Source organism: Sceloporus occidentalis, unplaced genomic scaffold, assembly GCF_023333645.1.
Source record: "Sceloporus occidentalis isolate IW3139 unplaced genomic scaffold, rSceOcc1.0.p SCAF_2, whole genome shotgun sequence".
Taxonomy (NCBI): Eukaryota; Metazoa; Chordata; class Lepidosauria; order Squamata; family Phrynosomatidae; genus Sceloporus; species Sceloporus occidentalis.
The window spans coordinates 116878034-116891472 of record NW_028316982.1 but is presented as its reverse complement, the minus strand read 5'-3'; the positions used below and the strand labels follow the sequence as shown (position 1 = coordinate 116891472).

The window sequence follows — 13439 nt, the reverse complement described above, 5'->3', positions numbered from 1 at the left end:
TTTGAGCATGACTAAGAAGCATTCATATGAGTGTTTGTGAGCTTTTGTGCTCCTGTGTTTGTGGGGGAGCCCTTCCACTTTTCCCCTGCCCTCCAGGCCTCCTCCTCCTCTCTTGAAACCCGAGGCTTGCCTACTCCTCCCAAGCCCTGAGAGGGAAGGAGGAGGGCCGAGGAGGAGACATGGAGCTCCTCCTCCTCCTCTTATTATTGCTCTTAGTTTTTCCCTTCCTGGAAAACATTCGACTCAGCCACTGCAAAACAGACAGAGGCCTTCCTGGGATTCCCCTTTTCTCATCCAGGTAAGAGGGGGATCTGCGTCCACACTGGAGAAATAACCCAGTTTGAGACCGTTTTAACAGCCCTGGCTCAGTGCTAGGTAGTTTATTGTGGCACCCAGAGCTCTCAGAAAACTACAGTCCCCAGGATTCCCAAGCACTTAACCAGGACAGTCAAAGCAGTCTCAAACTGGGTTAGTTTTCTGCAGTGTGGTTTGGACCTAAGAAGGATTGATTTTACATTTCCAGGAGGACTTGTTTTTGAGCTTTTGTTTGGTCCTATATTCCTGGGAGGTCCTCCATTTTGTGGTGCCTTGTCCTCCTTTGAGGTGAGAGGGACTGACTCCCAACTTGGCTGCCATCCTCTCTCTCTGTTTTCCAAGGAGGCACTTTTATTCCCTACAAGGAAAGAGACACTGAAGGCTGAAAGGCTTCCCCTGTTTCTTCCCTTTTGGAGCTGCAAATATGGCTCATAGGGAAAAGGGAGGCTCCTTGGGCTTCTTCTTTCTTCTTCTTCTTCCTGGTTGCTTTCAAGGCTGTTCTGACTTATGGCAACCCTATCATGAGGTTTCTTTGGCAAGATTTCTTCAGAGAGGGTTTGCCATAGCCTTCCCCTGAAGCTGAGAGAGTGTGACTTCTTGCCCAAGGTCCCCCAGTGGGCTTCCATTGCCAGGATTCGAACCCTGGTCCCCAGAGTCCTACTCCAACGCTCCTGACCACTACTGCTTCTTAGGAGTTTATCACATCGGGGCTGTTATCAGCATTAAAGAGAGATTAAAGCGCATGTAAAGCATCCCGCGAATGAAGCGAAAGTGGCGAGTAGTTGCGCGAATGACTACCACATGCAATTGTGCCAACAAAGCGATATCAGAAATGCATTGTCGCTGATATCCTGAAAGTAAAAAAAAGATGCGTGTTAATGCCTCTTTGTGACCCCTTTTAACGGCGGGTTTTGGATGACGTCGCGTGAAACCGTTTTGTGTAATTGCGCAGTTTCCCCCGGATGTTTACAGGATAAACTCTCAATCTCCTTCGTGTGATGAACTCCTTAGTGACAAGCAAATTGTGTAGATAGGACCCTGACCTGTGCAGCTGTTTTGACTTTTCTGCAATAATAATAAGGAATAATATTAATATTAATATTCTAAGTGTGGTTTGAGTGTTGGACTATGACTCTGGAGACTCAGGGTTCGAGTCCCAGCTCAACCATAAAGCCCACTTTGGGCAAGTCACACTCTCTCAGCCTCAGGGGAAGACCACGGCAAACCTCCTCTGAAGAAATCTTGGCAAGAAAACCCCAGGATGGGGTCTCCGTAAGTCAGAAACGACTTGAAGTGACACAACAACAAAATGCCGATTGTACAGCAGATACTTTATCTCCTTGACTCATCAGCAACCCTTGCCCTGCTCTGTTGCGTCTTTCTTTCCTGGCAAAACCCACTGGCAAAGAGGATTGGGTTGTGGTTTTTGATGTTGTTGCATATTTTTATTGGGCGGCTTTCAAGCCGATTCTGATTTACAGCGACCCTAAGGCAAACCGATCATGGGGTTTTCTTGGCCAGATTGGTTCAGAGGAGGTTTGCCGTTGCCTTCCTAATGAATATGGATAGTGCACTGAACGGTTAAGAATATAAGAATATACAGCGGAAGTTCCTAGTTCAGGCTGTCCTTAACTCATTACGCTCCATTTCTTGAAGGCACACAACAACAACAAGAAGTGTTTAACTCCTTCGTGTATGTAATCAGTAATTTTTATGATTCCTTAATAAATGAAAGTGACTGCTCTGAATGGATTTGGGATGGCATTGTTTGAGAAACTGTGTACAGTGGCAAATTGTTAAGTCACAATAAACCCATGTTCCTTGTTAGCTTGTTGTTTGAAAGGTATTTGCTCTCCTATGGAAGTGTAATGAATTAAAGACACCCTGATATTCTTAACCATCCACTGCACTGTCCATATTCATTAGTAATGGTTTTTTTGGCATGTTATTCTGCACAGCCTTTACACTATTCTCTCTGCCTTACCTGTGAAAAGTTTTCTGAAAAGAGGGTCTTTTAGGGCAGGAAGATAGAGGTGTTTTATTCTTTCTTTTATTACGTTTACACCCTGTCTTTTTCTCCAAGGAATTTAAGAGAACACATATGGTTTTCTTCCCCCTTCCCCTCTTTTTTTCTTACAGCAAAACTCAATGAAAGACTAGTTCAGACTTCACAGTAATAAGCCAGGTTTTTGTGGGAACTGTAGCGTATTATTCATTATAAGCGTGCTACTGTCCCAAGTGATTCCCTGTGATCTGTGGTTTGTTTATTGTGATAATGTCCAAACCTGGCAAAACATGGCATCCCACTATGTCTCTTCTTTGAAGCCAGAGAAATAAAACTAAAACAGAATGAAAGTTGTTTCTGTGGCTTGTTTGAGGTGGAGAGATGCCAGAGTGCTGGGTCATATAGGATTTGGATGTCACAGTAAACAAACCATGGGCAAAGGATCTGTGGTTTATTTAGCCGCACACACTTGCAGCAGAAAGGTTTAGTCAGTGTGTATCAGCAGGCTTGTCTATTGAAATCAAATAAGAATTTTAATAGTGTAATTCTTCTTTTGTTCAGCCCCAGGGCCTTGCCCTGGAATACATTTAACCACTGTTGGAGACAGTGTAGACTTAGGTCCAATCCAGACTGCAGAAATAATTCAGTTTGAGACTGCTGTAACTGCCCTGGCTCAATGCTAGGGAATCCCGGTAAGTGTAGTTTATTGTGGCTCCAGGGTTTTCTGACAGGGAAGGGTAGATGTCTTTAAAAAAAAAAACCTACAGTTTCCAGAATTCCCTAGCATTGAGCCAGGGCACTTAAAGCAGTGTCAAACTCAATTATTTCTGCAGTTTTGCTTGGATCTTAAATGGACCCCATGTCTGATATAGCAAGATTATTACTGTCTATACCAGTGATGGCGAACCTATGGCACGTGTGTCGGAGGTGGCACTCAGAGCCCTCTCTGTGGGCACATGTTCCGTCACCTCAGCAGAGAGTTTGCCAGAGTTTGTTACTAGAAAGCTAGAGGGACACAGCACTTTGCAATAAATAAGTGGGTTTTAGGTTGCAGTTTGGGCACTCTTCTGCTAAAAGGTTCACCATCACTGGTATATACTCATGTATAAGTCTAGAAATTTAGATCAAGAAATTGGCCCCAAAAACCTGAACCGATTTATCCATGGGTCAGTGTACGTGTACTGTATCTTAGCTCTTATTTAAAAGAAGGAGCCATCCCCTGGCGAAAAGCAAGAGTACAGTCTGTCCTGGAAGCACTGACCCTCTCTACTTTCTCATCCATCCAGCCTTAAGAGTAAGCAGAAAGAGTTAAGTCTGCCGGAATTTTGTAACTTCTTTGACATTGTTTTGCTTTGCTTCATCCTTTAGATCCTTTGCCATATGCCCCTAAATATTGCCCTTGACTTAACCACGGGTCATAGCAAAATCCATAATTTTGACCCTAAAACTTGCCCTCGACTTATACAGGAGGTCGACTTATAGTCGAGTATATATGGTACTTATGTTTATCTGAAGGGGGCAGTCATCATCATCATCATCAGATTGGAAATTACTTTTCTGATCCTTGTTTTCCCCCAAAGAAGGCCAGTTTATAGTGCCATATTCTTCCATGAGAAAGCTAGGAAGTTAATTCAAGTGGTACCAGACTGTGCTTCATTCTTTTCCAGAAAGATACCTGATTATTATTATTATTTTTAAACAAATCACCAGCCTCAAGCTTCTTTTCTCCTTACAGACCTGGAATCTTTCCCCCTGTTTGTGGGAAAGTACCTTGGGGTGGCTAGTGATCAGAGGAATAGCTTGAAGAGGGAAATTTATCTCCCCTGTCCTGCCTCCTCCATATGCCTCTGACCCTTCTTTGTAGTTGCAATAAAATGAAACAAAAATTACCAAGCACTTCCTTCATCACATTGAATTTAGTCTCTAGTTCTGTGGTTTCAGAAGGTATGTAGTTTTAGAATGTATGTTATGTTATGGGAAACAAAAGGGACTAGCTGCTCTTGGTTTAAATGTCAGAAGGTTTCTAGCCCTTGATAATTGAATATAAGCCTGCAAACAGGCAGGCAGCGCCTGATCCCTCTCATATGTGGGATGAGAAGGATTTAGAAGAGAGATGGAGATGCTTTTCATAGCACCTTGCCCCTCCTATGACTAGCAGAGATAGACTTAGGTAGACAGAGGTATGATGATTTGTCTATATGGGTACATTATACTAATGCAGCATATGGGCTGCTTGGGAAAGGATTCTCTTCTTAAAGCGTGTGTTACACGTAGGTGATTAAATGGGATTCTGTGAGGTAGAAAGTAAAAATGCTATAATAATATTATCATAGGTTACATCTCTTGTTATGTGCCTTCGTGTCACTTCTGAGTTATGGCAACCCTATCACAGGCTTTTCTTGGCATTATTTGTTAAAAGGGGGTTGCCATTGCCTTTTGATGAGGCTGAGAAAATGTGACCTGCCCAGGGTCACCTACTGGGTTTCCATGGCCAAGCAGGGATTATATACTATAATATTTTTTAAAATTATAAAGTGCATTAGGTGCTGTGCAATAATATTTTTTCTAGAAATATACAGGGCTCTGTATGCATTCACAGTCCAAAACACTTTGGCTCAGTCTTGGTTGTTTCCTAAATGATAGAATTTTTCTCCTCTCTTCCTTTTTCTTTCTGTGTCTGAACCCACAACAAAGAAGGCCTCTTTTCTGTTATCTCTTCATGTTGTTTGTAATAACATTGTTATTTCTGTTATCCTGGTTTTGGTTGTTCTATAGCAGATCAATCTGGTTTGCGCATAGATGTAACCCCCTAATACTGCTTCCTGCACATCTAAAGGCATCTGCTGCACCAAAGATTATTTTGGGATATGGCCTTGTGGCAAAAGGAGCTTAAACAGAGGCAGTGTAGCACTTAAAAGGCAGGACAAGAAGCACAGAATCATAGAAGCACAGCATCACAGAGTTGGAAGAAACCCCAAGGGCCATCCAGTCCAACTCCCTGCCATGCAGGAACTCACAATCAAAGCACCCCCAACAGATTGCCATCCGGCCTCTGTTTAAAGACCTCCAAAGAAGGAGACTCCACCACTCTCCCAGGGAGTATGTTCCACTGTCGAACAGATCTTACTGTCAGGAAGTTCTTCCTAATGTTTAGGTGGAATCTCTTTTCCTGAACCTTGCATCCATTGTTCCGTGTCTCTGAAGCAGCAGTAAACAAGCTCGGGGGGGGGGGATCTTCAATTGGAAACAGGAGCAGTTAGGGGGGAAACACCTTGAGAAAGTCATTTGCAGATGAACACGGACAGAAATTATATGAGTAAGAAGAACTCTCCCCTTTGACTTATTACTCCTCCCTACAAGAGGCGCCCCCCTTCTCATTACTAATTTGTAGTTTGGCAAGTATGGCTTTAGGAGCATTCCTGTACCAAGATAATACTCAGCTCTGTCCTAAGAGGGGAGAACTGGGAATTCCCTTGGCTCTGAATTCATTTGCAACATAAGGGCCTTTGTAACAGGTCTTTTCTACTGTGCAGCTTGCCTTCTGTGGTTTGTTTGGAAGGGCCATTTTTAGTGGGGGGTGTGTGTAGGTAATGCAAGGGGACGAATAGCTTTTGTTGGTATGAGGCATATTTACATTTGACTTGGCCCAAGGACAAAAGACTTGTGTATTTGTTTGCTTGTTTTACTATCTAGAATTAATGTGAATATACCTAATTGAGAAGAAAAATGCATTGAACATGTGCAGTCTGGTTTCGCTGACTTTTTATTCCCCATTAACTCTTGTACAAGCTTCCTTGTTTGTTAGAACTTTAACCAAACAAGAGAATGGTTTATGACTTCATTGCAAGCTGTCATGGAAACCATACCAGCCCAGCACTACAACTACAGTACTTTAGAGTCAGGAGTGGTGCCTTGAAACATGGGCAAGGAAATGACTTCTCCAAGTCTGGGTCCACCACTGGTGGGATCTCTTCTCAGGGAGCTTACGGATTAGTATTAATTCAAGAAAGACGTAACCAACAAAAAGTGTTTGGAGAAGAGCTACACTTCCAAGAAATGGTTTCAGAGGTTGTAAAAGAAATGGATAATCTATATCACTGTGAAATGTTTTATATGCAGTGCTGCAGATACATCTGAATGTATGTTGCATTTAATTCTGAACCTCTTGTGGTGGTGCAAACTTTATTACAGAAGCGTTTATATTTGTATGTCAAAAGACAGTACTGTCTGGATAGTTGACAAAAATGCAGAGGTAGGCCATGCTCAGGTTATAATTTAAATTTGTGCTCTTCAAACCTCTTGCCTTCAGGGAATCTTTTTCACATCAATTCATCTGCCAAGGAATGCATCTGTAAACTGTTCAAGGGCACATTTGGGTTTGGTTCATACATAACGAATAAGCCATGGATTTGGCTACTGGGACTGTGCATCAGGTTTGTGCCCATAAATTGCCTGATTTGAACATCATGGCAAACCATGGTTTGTCCTAACCAAAACTTAAGAGTGAATTGAATAGATGTGATCTGGGAGCATAACACTCAGAATGGGCTGTAATTCTGAACTTCTAAATCTGTGATGAGAGAGAGAGATGTTAACCTAAACATATTAAAGAGAGCAAAATGAGGTTTACGATATTAACCTGCTTGCTTGCCCTCCTCCCCGGCACCTTTTCTGTACAGTTTGCAAAATGCTGCAAAATGAGTATTGTATATACTGTACTTTACTATAAGTTGACCTCATGTATAAATCGAGAGCAGGATTGGGGCCAAATCTATAGATTTGGATATAACAGGTATATAAGTCAAGGGTGAAACCTAGAGGCACATAACAAAGGATGTAAAGGATGAAGAAAAGGAAAATGATACCAAAACACACTGCTATTTTCCCACCCAGACATTTAAAAAGGCCAGAAGGAGCACTGCAGGAGAAAGAATAGAAAGAGGAGTTTGGTGCTTCTTTTAGGTTCTCCTGGGATGGACTAAGCTATTACCTTTCACGACTCTACTTTAAAATAAGAGTTAAGGTACATTGTCCTGTGGGTAAGTTGACCTAGGTTTATTGGATTGATTTTTTTGCCTGAAATTTCTAGACTTATACATGAGTATATACAATAATACTGATATATTTAAGACAAACCCTGCTGGATGAGATAGGAGGCTTCTCTAGTTCAGGATCTTCTTTCTTGCTTTGGAACCAGAAGCATAAAGGATGTCCCGAAGCAGGAAACAAGAGTCATAATAACCATCTCTGGCAATTCTCAGATGGCTATCTCTCTGATCCTGCAGTCAGGAGATAACTATTACAACTAATAGCCATTGGTAGCTTTATTTTCCATGAATTTTTGACTGAAACCTTTGAAAAATTTAGGACACACACCTCTTAGAATTTTAAAGTTGTTCTTACTCAGCAGAGGTAGTGATGGCCACCAAATGTTTTATACTTCAACTTTTCATATTTATAAAAATAAAATACTATAAAATAGATAGTGTTTTAGGAAACATGTGAACTGGATGCATTGTTGTTCAGGATGCTTAGTATGTGTATTACATCACTTGTGTTTGACTTTATTCCATGAATTTGCCTATTTTTAATTCATATCTAATTTGGTGGTCATCAGTACCTCTACTACGTAAGAACAACTGTAAGAACATAAGAGGTTTGTGTGTTACCTTTTCAGAAATTCTGTATCTCATCCTATCCTAGAGCCAGAGGCACCATGTATGTCATGAAACCTTATAGTCATTTAGTTAAAACCTGTACAAGGAAAATGTTTGGAATGTAAAAATAGTGGCTTTATTAATGCCATTTGGTCAAAAATATGCTAAACTCATACAAACTGTAACGGTTACAAGGACTCTATTTAGACTGTTTCCTTGAAGGAACAGCCTTATTTAGTCTTTAATGAGAGAGTTCTCATATGTGATTTTTTTAAACCTTTCTGTTACCTTTAAGTAAATTAATATAACATCTATCTAGTGTAAATAAGTGTATCTAGCCACATGTTTGTCAGAGTTCTGTGATTCATTATTTGCTTTCCTATGTGTGCTTCTTACTTAATTTTATTTTTTTGGGTGTGGGAATATTGTTTTCTCATTTCTTATCAAAAGGAAACCAGCAGAGACAGTGGCCTGTTACAGACTGCCCAAATAAAGCTGCTTCGGGTCTCTTTGGAGGTATGCTGTTTAAATGATGCATGCATCCTAAGAATCCGGAAGCTGCACCAAAGCTGCACTCCAGTGGTTAGGAATGGAGTGTGGCTTTGGTGCGACCTCTGGACTCTTAGGACCCATGCATCATTTAAATAGCATACCTCCAAAGAGACCTGAAGCAGCTTTATTTTGGCAGTCTGTAACAGGCCAGTATGTGGTGTATGATGCAGCTTTTTAGCACCGTATGAGCAAAACAGATGCAATAAGACATTTAAAAGAACAGTGAACAAAACGTCATCCTCCTTTTTGCTAGAATGCTAGTTGACCATTATTATCTGCCAGCATAAAATACTGTATATGAATTCAAGTTCTTTTGTTTATTTTTTATTGCCAGTAGTAATAATATCTCAGATTACTTGTATAAATAAATACAGGGCTTTCAATCAGTATGGTTGAACAAAACTTTCAGAAAACTGAATGTCAGAAAACTGACATTAAAAATTTTAAATGAGTGTGTGTGTGTGTATGTTTGTGTGTGTGTGTGTGATTTTTTTTAAAAACTATGCAAATAGGAGGGCTAGCTGATGTGGCAGTTTGAACATTAGGCTTTGATTCTGGAGACCAGAGTTCAAATCACTGCTTGGCCATGGAAACCCATTGGGTAACCTTGGGTAAGAGGAAGGCAAAAACAAGCCCGCTCTGAACAAATCTTGCTAAGAAAAGTCTTTGTTAACCTTAGGGTTGTCATTAAGTCAGAAATGACTGAAAGATATGTAGCAACAACAATGGACTGAAACAAAAACAAGAGAGAGAAAGAAGGATATGAATGAGAAGGAAAGGCATATAAGGTGGAAGGGACTCCTTGGAGGCAGAAGACTATAGGGAGATTTTCCACTGAATTAGGTACAAACATATAAAGAGAATTTGTAAGAATAGGTTGGATAAAACATACAGCAGGCTCATTGAAAAAAATGGGGCTGAGGTAGTCATAGACTTTCTGGCTTAAAATAATTTCAGGCTGAAGCACTGGAGGGAGTTTTCCACCTATTCTTCATCTAGGAATTAGACTTTGCTCCTTCCCTGGTTGGGAAGAGGAAGGAAGAGAGTAGAGCTCACAGTTGAGGCTGCATTAATGGAAAGCAATTTAAGGATGCCTTAAACTACAGTAGTTTTACTCTATGCAGCAGGTCCAGATTTAGACCCTTCTAGCATCATGATTCATTTTATTGTTTTAACTATTTTAGATGGTCTGGGAGCCCTTTAGGCTGAAGAGTGGGATATGCAGTACGCCAAATAAATTAGTCAGCCTCTGGTGAGAAAGTCAGCAGCAGTTGAAATGATTGAGAATTCATGGTGTGTGTGCGCTCTTTAAAAAAGTTTTTTTTAATTAAAATGGCGTTTATCCCTTTTAAAAATCTGTTTTGAAAATAAATCTCAATTTAATAGAACAAATATGTTAATATCTATGCTTATACTCTGTGAACTGAATCACAGCCATCTATTAAAGGCTGATTTTCTAAGCAAAACAAGAAGGATATGGAAAAACTTCTAACCACATGACTGTCACTTGAGAGTTGCTGGATTGTGAGCAGTCTTCTGAAGGGTTATCCGAATAACTATTTTAAGAACTTTTTTTAAAAAAGAGGAAGCATATTTTTAATGTCCATTTTCCTCTCCTGTCTCTAAACATATATAGTTCTGCTTTGCATGTTGGCTACATGACCAAAGGTTTTAGAATGTGCTAAAGTCCAGGTTGTGTAAGAATTTTGACTAGCTGTAAACGAGTGGCTTTTTTCCACAGTATATCTGGGAAACATACTTGCTAGGAACATAATATTCCCTTTAATAGGAATTTGGATGGCTGGGTACTGATATGATTAGAGCCAAATTGGGACTACTGAGAAACGGGGTGATAGTGGTGGTCAGCATGCTTTGGCACACCCTTTGGTTTTCAGTCCCCCCTACTCCCAGCAACAAAGACAACCCCATAGGGAGCAACATCATTCAAATTACCCTCATGAGGATGAAGCATGCTTGGTGCGTTTTGGGAAATATAGGATGTTGAATATCTTTTGGAAAGGAAATTATGGATTGTGGGAGGATGGAGTTGGCCTGCAGAAGCCATCTGACACTTCTATGCATGAGCCTGTCTTAGTTTTAAGATCTTTTGTGAAGGCCTTTCTCTTGGTTCCACCACTGACGCTGACACATTTGAGGAGGACATCTAAGGCTGCATCCGCATGGCAGAAATGGTCTGGTTTGATACCACTTTAACTGCCATGGCTCAATGCTATGGAATTCTGGGAACTGTAGAATTGTCCCATTCAGGAGAAAAGCAGGATATAAATCAATGAATGAATCAGTCAACAAACAAACAAATATTGTATGCAAAGGATGTGGTCTACAGCCCTTCCTACAGCATTCCTGTTAGCTGCCTAAGGTATTGGGGGCAGCCAGGGGTCATCCACAAATGTGTGACCATGCATGTCCATCTGCCACACACATGTTCATGCACATATGGCGTATATCACTTTCTTCCCTAAATTCTACTGTTAGAGGATGAGGAGAAATTTTTACCTTCACTCTAACACTGTTACATTGAGAAATTTTCTTGCATTAGAGGCAATGTTAAAGGTCTGTTCCCCATTTGAACTTTCTTAAAAATGATGACTAAGAGGAGATGTGACAGAGATTAGTAATACTATGCATGGTGTGAACAAAGTATATAAGGAAAAGTTGTTCTTCCTTTCTAATAATATTACAGCTGCACCCTCTGTCTCACATTTTCCAGCAGCTGATAAGCAGAGGACATCCACTGTTAATGGAAGTGGGGGATTCTGGTGAAAAACTCAGCAAGAATGAAGGTTTTATTTCTTCACACAGCATGTACCTATGGCTAAACTGTGTGGTTCACTGTCACAAGATGAAGTGATGGTTGTCAGTTAGGATGGCTTTAAAAGGAGACTGAATAAGTTGATGAAGGATGGCTATTAGTCAAGATGGCTATGTATTCCCTTCAGTTCCAGAAGCAGTGTGCCTTTACATATCAGTGCTTGGGAAACGTGAGACAGAGGGTACTGCTGTAACCATGTGGACTTCCCATAGAAAACATATTGGCTACTGTATGGACAAAGGGTTGGACTTGATAGGACTTTAATCTGCTCCATCATGGTGCATCTTACATTTTTTGTAGCAATGCTACTGAAAGTCACTATGGTGGGAAAGATGCATTCTCCCAGTGCCACCCAATGATATTGTGATGGATACAGTTGTTCTATGACATCAAGTTAAGGAGATCAGAACATTTCTCACAAGTTTCTAGTAAGATTGTTGGCTCGTTTTTCTGCAGTAAAGTTGAAAAGTCAAGTGTGGAGGGGGTCAGTGAAGCAGCTCCAGTGGACAAATCAACAAAGCTTATAAACAGTGGTAGATCATCATCAACTGCTCCTTGTATTACAGGGAAAGAGAGGGTTTTTCGACCACACTCCAGATTCTTAGGAGAGCCACCTATGGCCCTATGTTGCCCATTCTGCATAATTGGGTACAGACACCCTCTAGCATTTTAAGACCGTTCTCCCTAACTTTCAGTCAGAAAACCTTAATCAATGATTTCAAGTTTCTTTTAATGGTAATTGAAGCAGGAATTTTTAAAATCTTGGGTGATCTCAGTCTATTTTACTTAAGATCATCTTGGCTAAAGTAAACATTTTTCAGTTTGCCGTTACATTCCCAAAACATTTATTGTAGACACAAGGGTACAAGCAAGCAAGGAGACTGCTGCAAGGATATGTCTCCTTTCTTAATGCTTCGGCCTCCATCTTTCAGCTGAGAAGAATGAAGTTGATGAGATGATTAAACTTTATGAATATCATAGGATATTTTATGTTCAGAGAAACGTTTGAGCAGATGGTGAGTTGCTATCAGTTCAATAAACCCCAGCAAGTTATGTTTTATATTATTGTTGGCTGTTAATTGTGTTAAAGTTGGCTTCAACTTATGGCAACCCTATGAATGAGAGACTTCCAAGACACCCTGTCATTAACCGCTGTGCTCAAGTCTTGCAAATTCAGGGCTATGGCTTCCTGGATTGAGTCATTCCAACTGTGTTCTGATCTTCCTTTCTTCTTGTTCCCTTCAAATTACCAATCATTATCACCATGTCCTCTCATGTTATCTCATGCTATGTCTAAAGTACAATAGTCTCAATTTAGTCATTTTGGCTGCTAAGGAGAGTTCTAGCTTGATTTGCTCCTTTATCCGTTTATTCGTCTTTCAGGCCATGGAACTGTCCTATAAATACTTGTGCAAGTTAACATTTTTCTTCTTAAGCAAAACAGCACCCTGAAACTTCTTGATCATAATTCACAGATAACCCTTTTCAATATCATTATAATCTAACAACTCTCAAGTGATAGTCATAAGATTGCAAGCAGGATATGGAATACCGAGCCACAGTAGCTGTACATTGGGAGGCTCCAAGCCAGTGTTTGCTATTATTAGAAAACTACTAGTTCTGGAGGATATAGACAATGTTTACGGCTGGCATGCATACTTATACTATGATAAAGGTAAAGATAATGGGGACTTTAAAAATTGTATAAGGAATGCTTTGTGGAAAGTATGGGAGAAATAAAAGATGAGAATAAACAGAAGGCTACCATTAAGTTTATCACCAAATGAGGCTCTATGCAGAAACTAAGAAAAGTTACAAAACAAATGGATAACTTATAAGGAGCTATTGCTAGGATGGGAAATGGAAGAGGAGCAGGTAAAAGATTATATGATCAGATGGGCACATGATCTGGGAGAAATAATATATATGGAAGAATGGGAAGGGATCTGGAAGAAGAAAATAAAACATACATTAAATTACAACATGAGGGAAAATGTTTATAAGGTGTTGCATAGATGTTACTTTACACCGGCCAAATTAGCAAAAATTTAAAAAATAACGAAAACCAGTGCTGGAA

The 13439-nt window shown here is 40.3% G+C and overlaps 1 protein-coding gene across 2 annotated transcripts in view; it reads left to right on the top strand.

Annotated features, from left to right (window-relative positions):
- Positions 1-223: 223 nt before the first annotated feature.
- ANXA11 (annexin A11) overlaps positions 224-13439 on the top strand; it is a 47650-nt gene continuing 34434 nt past the window's right edge. For both annotated transcript variants that reach the window (XM_089510687.1, XM_089510685.1), the window contains exon 1: positions 224-298. The gene's annotated coding sequence lies outside the window, so the exon portion shown is untranslated. The remainder of the gene's footprint in view (positions 299-13439) is intronic.